The sequence below is a fragment of the Panthera uncia genome, chromosome D1 (assembly GCF_023721935.1).
Source record: "Panthera uncia isolate 11264 chromosome D1, Puncia_PCG_1.0, whole genome shotgun sequence".
NCBI lineage: Eukaryota > Metazoa > Chordata > Mammalia > Carnivora > Felidae > Panthera > Panthera uncia.
In genome coordinates this window covers 25702562-25707930 of record NC_064808.1, presented here as the reverse complement: position 1 = coordinate 25707930, position 5369 = coordinate 25702562, and the positions used below count along the sequence as shown (strand labels likewise).

At 41.9% G+C, this 5369-nt stretch overlaps 1 pseudogene; it reads left to right on the top strand.

Moving 5' to 3' along the window:
• The first annotated feature begins 1795 nt into the window (after positions 1 to 1795).
• Positions 1796 to 4888, top strand: LOC125928935 (40S ribosomal protein S17-like; annotated as a pseudogene).
• Positions 4889 to 5369: the final 481 nt, after the last annotated feature.

The following is a 5369-nucleotide window of genomic DNA, read 5'->3' as shown; positions in this document are numbered from 1 at the left end:
GAAACTATTTTATTGGTGATGGTGGATGGGAAATTCTGGTGGGAGGTGAAGGGCGGGACAAAGTGTTTGCAGTGGACATTTCCCCTCCTGGCAATAGCCAGGAGGGAAGCTCCCCACCCCCATCACCAGCCATGTGGTTTGGGTGGGATTGACCCCAGCTCCATTTTAGATGGGCTGTGACTTGCTTAAGCCACGCTAGGCCTCTTAGTCACCATGGTCTTTCCAATGGGCACCTAGTGCATTGAAGGCAACTAGAATGCAAGGAAGTATTGGGACATCTGGGGGGAACTGTTTGCTTTCCCTACAGTGGGAGTATCACAAGAGACCCTCTTCCTCTGAAAAGTAGTAATAAGGACAGCACACCTGACCCACTTGGATTCTGAGTATCCCTAGGGTCCCTGGACAGGTCACCCAGCTGTTCAAAATCCATCTTTGCCATAGTCCTCTAAGAGGGCCTTTTTTTTTTTTTTTTTTCCTGGCAGGCATGTGTAGACATCCCATCCTGATGGAAACAGCTTTTATTCTTTTCTTATTTCCAGATCATGTGGGACTTGGTGAAAAATGACAGCAAACTCTCAGCTAGGTGCTTGTTCCATACGGGTATTGTGCTGAGTAATTTATATGTACCATCTAATTTTCTTTCAGTAGGTACTATTTTTACTATCGTACCTATTTTCTAGACGGAAAAAACGAGGGTTAGAAGAGTTAAGACACCTGCCCATGCCCACACAGGTGGCAACATCAAGGCCAGGGCTTGAACTCTTTCAGGGCCACATTGAAGGGTAAAGGCTACAGCTAATAATGTTAGTTACTGGTGGGAAAAGCCAAAGAGGCTGGTTCAAGGTCTCTTGGGCATAGATAAGCTGTAGCCAACATTTCCTCCTCGCCAGGAGACGAGAGCAGAAAAACAAACATTGCTTCGCAGCACACGTACTTCCGCATTAATTAGATGGTCATTACCAGGATCATTTCTTTCTGATTAGGAATGTGCCAACAAGCTCTGCTTTGGGGGGAAAGGACTGAAATCCCCCCTGCTTCTGTCCCTTTGGCACTGTCTGTGTGTGTGCTGAGTTGTGGTCCAGAAAGAAGATGGGGGCGGGGCGGGGTGGGACAGGAGCTGGGAAGGGAGACTGAAAAGAAGCTTAAAAGGTCCTGAAAAACTTGCTAAAGGTGTGAGGTTTGAGCAAGATAATGACTTAAACAATTGTCTTAAGGACAAAGGTGAATCTGAGATGTAGCATGAGTCAAGCTCCAAGGGGGTAGACTGGGAATACCCCCAATTCTAAAATGGGCAGATTCTACAGCAGAGAATTGGCAGAGACTGGTGCCCAGATCTCCATGTCATGATAATGGTTTTGAAGTTGTGTTATCTCTTGCGTCTTTTGTAAACAAACAGATTCATTTCACAAACATGTTCTGATGTCTTGCTATGTGCCAGGCACTGTCCCAGGAGCTAGAAGAATAAAGATAAACAGGAGGGAATCCCTGTCTTCAAGGAGTTTATAGTCTAATGAGGAAAATAAATATTGGAGAAAATAAAATGCTATGTGTTAAGTGCTAAAACGGAGATATGAGAATAACTCTGACAAAGAAGCTTCAAAACGACAATATTGGGGCTGAGTCTTGAAGGATAAGTAGGAATTCTTCAAGGACCTTACAGGAAGGAGAGATTCTATACAGAAGAACTTAGGTTTGCAAGGGTATAAAAGAATGCAGTCTGTCTATAGATCAGCATCATAATTTGTGAGACTAGAGTATAGGGTCTCAAGAAGGATTTGGTGGGAGGGGGACTGATATGGGAGAAGTAAAGCCTCGGAATAATTCAAATGCCAAAAAGGGCGTTAACACGGAGTGGATTTGTTTCTCTGTTTTGAGTCGGCTGAGAGGTAAGATAGCAAGATATAAGTTATGATAGGTACCAAGGTATATCAGTCAGGGTATAATCAGGAGACAGAAATCATACAGTCATTACAACAAGGAAAGTTCAGTATAAAGAATTATCAGCTATGACATGACTTTGGAGTGATGAATGATTAGTAAGAAGTAAAGAGAACTCTAAAGAATACAGAAATAGCAGATCTCTAATAGTAGTTCTATTACCTATATTATATCCAATCGCGATTACCCCTAAGGTTGAGTTAGGGTACAGAAGAAGAGCCCCCATGGCCGCTAAGGTTGAGCTCATACTGGAGAGGGCATGGCCATGGCTTACTGGATGGCAAAGGAGTCTCTGTGGTGCTGCACCTGTGAAACTTACCATAAATCTGCTCCCTGGAGTTCATACCCTTATACAACTGCCTGAGGAGGGACCAGGGGAGCCTGGCTGCTGGGCCCTGGTGCACTTCAGGGGCAGGACACCAGAGAAGACTGTCATGCAACTGGCCACTGGGGAAATGACATGTGCCGCCAGAGCCCAGTGTTGAAGGAAGACACAGGAATTCAAGTTTGCTGCAGGAACCAAGAAAGAAAACCCTTTCCTCCTGTAATATCTCTCCAGCACCCTCTACTGACAAAGCTCCAGGGTCAGCTGGCGAAGGACATATGTTAAAGGCCCAGATCCATTTTCACAGAACAGGCCAAAAGGTTGAATTGGAGCTGAGAGGAAGTAAATCTACAGCTGGCACCCAGGGACAGGGAAAAATTCTTCCGACATACCCCGAGAAAGTTATTTTCAAACTAAACTCACGATGTCAAAGTGTTATATCTGATAAAATCCTTTCTAGTGGCTAAAAATCTGTCCTGGGAGATTTGTGCCAGCACACCCCGTCTACTAACATGACTTTTCTGTTATTAGTATCAGGGAAAGTTGTTTCCATTTGTGATTAAAAGTGGTGTTGTGTGCCTTATTTTTAAATGGTAGTTAAGAACAGGAGCTTTGGAGTTGAAAAATCTGAGTGTGGCCAGTTACTTGACTGCCTGGTACACATATAAATATTATCAGACTGCTAATAGCAGCTGAAAAGAATGACAGCATACTAACACTTAAAATAATTCACTACATGCTAGACCTGACAGGGGCTTTAAAATATTATTTATTCATCCAATATTATATATCAACATTAATCAAATCTTGGAATTTGGGTAAGAGACTGGTTACAGATGTCATGAAGCTATATCAATATGGCAGTTAGAATGTATTGCTCTTTTCTCTGTATTTCTGAACTAAATGCCTTATTTGTGTGCCTATTCTAGTGCTCAAATCATTTTGTCTGTTATTACGGTATTATGGAAGATGGTTTTCACTAGGCAGTGATTTCCTCAGGATGAATACTGTTTACCCATTTTTCTTTTCCCTCCAGACTTTTAAAAATTATGTATTTTGCATACAATAGGCACTCAGATAATTGCCAAAATGGAATTTTTTATTTTATCATCAGTCTTTCCTTATTCTTGCATATCTTGAAATTCTTACAAACTCCCTGTAAAGATTTAAAGGGAACAAGAAGGTTTAATAATTTTGTTTTACAGAAGAAGATTCTGAGACCAGAGTGTTACCTGCTTAAGGTCACACAGCTAGCTTAAGGACAGGCCTAGGACCAGAACCTAAGTTTTGTTTATGGATTGGTCATTTTTCAGATATTGAGCTAGGTACAATGCTGGGCTCTACAGTTCTACGAATTAAGCACAAAGTCTTTGCTTTCAAAGATCTGACAATATATTGGGATGGGGGGGGGGACAGGGGACAAGTAAAAGTAATCCTATGGATACCAAGCAATGTGACAAGTGTACTACAGGGAAACATGGGCTGATATTGAGCTGATGGTCCAAATACTGAAATATTTTTATGTCACTGATCAATAGCCACCTCCCCTGATACCTTCTCTCAGACATTCCCATGATCTAGAAACTAAAAGATTAATTCAGGAGTATCCAGAACTCTGTTCTAGTTGTTGGAACCAGGCTGGTGTTCTGATTAGTCACTCTCAAAGCAAAGTCAGTTTTTATATATCTTTTCATATTTTGAATATCACCCTGGGGATATGCATAGGGAGTTAGAATTCAATGGAGTGTAGCTCAGGAGAGGGAACGAATTCAGAACAAAAGGTTAAAAAGCATCTTCAAGAACTTTAAAAAAGATTATTTTTATCTGATTATAACATATACTAAAGAATTTATGAAATACATATATTGTTATGTAAGATACTGTCAAGGGGTAAACTGAGTGAAGGGTACAAAAGACCCCTCTACTATTTTTCCAACTTCCTGTAAATCTTCAATTATTTAAAAAAAAAGTGTTGTTTTTCTTTTTAACATGAAGGAAACCTATCTACCTGGGTTGCTATTGTTAATTACAAAGATATTCAATATGCCATTGCAAATGGAATTCTGCTTGGGCTTAATTAAAATGCACAAATTTTAATGACAGAAAAGATTAAGTCTAAAATAGATCTGAAATATTTCACTTCACTAGTTTGCAGTATAACACAGACACATCTTACAAAGGTCAAATATTAAGGCCTTGGCCCTTTTACCCTACTGCCAACACAGGCCACGTTCTCACCGGAACCGTGAAGAAGGCGACTCGGGTCATCACTGAGACGTACTACACACACCTGGATGACTTCCGTACCGACATGGCCCTGTGAGAGGAGACCGCCATTATTCCCAGCCAGAAGCTCCGCAACAAGGCAGCAGGGCTATGTCACATGTCTGATGAAGCAGATGCAGAGAGGCCCGGGGAGAGGTATCTCCATCAAGCCGCAGGAGGAGGAGAGAGAAAGGAGGGCTAATTATATACCTGAGGTCTCAGCTCTGGATCAGCAGATCTTGAGGTAGATCCTGACACCAAGGAAATGTTGAAACCCTTGGTTTTGGTACTCCATCCAACCTGGAAGTCACTCAGCCTACGATCAGGATGAATTTCAAAACACCATGTGGAGAAGTTTGAATCTTCCTGCCAGGCTGTAACATCTTCAAAAAACCTTGGACAACATTATCAACATCATCATCATCATCATCATCACCATCAACAACAACAACAAAAGGGCTCGGTCTTATGGAAATCCCTCCTTCTCCTGAAGTTCTCCCTCATAGATGCCCATTCTCCATGATTCCTGTGGCCCATGCTGCATGTCAAACCCTGGAAACTCAGACTGCCAGGGCCCTTTTGGGAAGCACTGATTCACCCTCACCATTTCCCTCAGCAATTACTTGGGAGAGATTAGTCAGGAAGGTTCTAGAGTCTACCACTTGCTCAACCTGGAAGCATTTACTCCAAGCAAGGACATAGTCATTATCCTTAAATTCTTATGAAGTAAAGGCAGACCCCACCACACAGATGAGGCAAATATGATAGTCTATTTTTTTAAGTTCATTTATTTATTTTTGAGAGAGAGAGAGGGAGAACATGAGTAGGGGAGCGGCAGAGA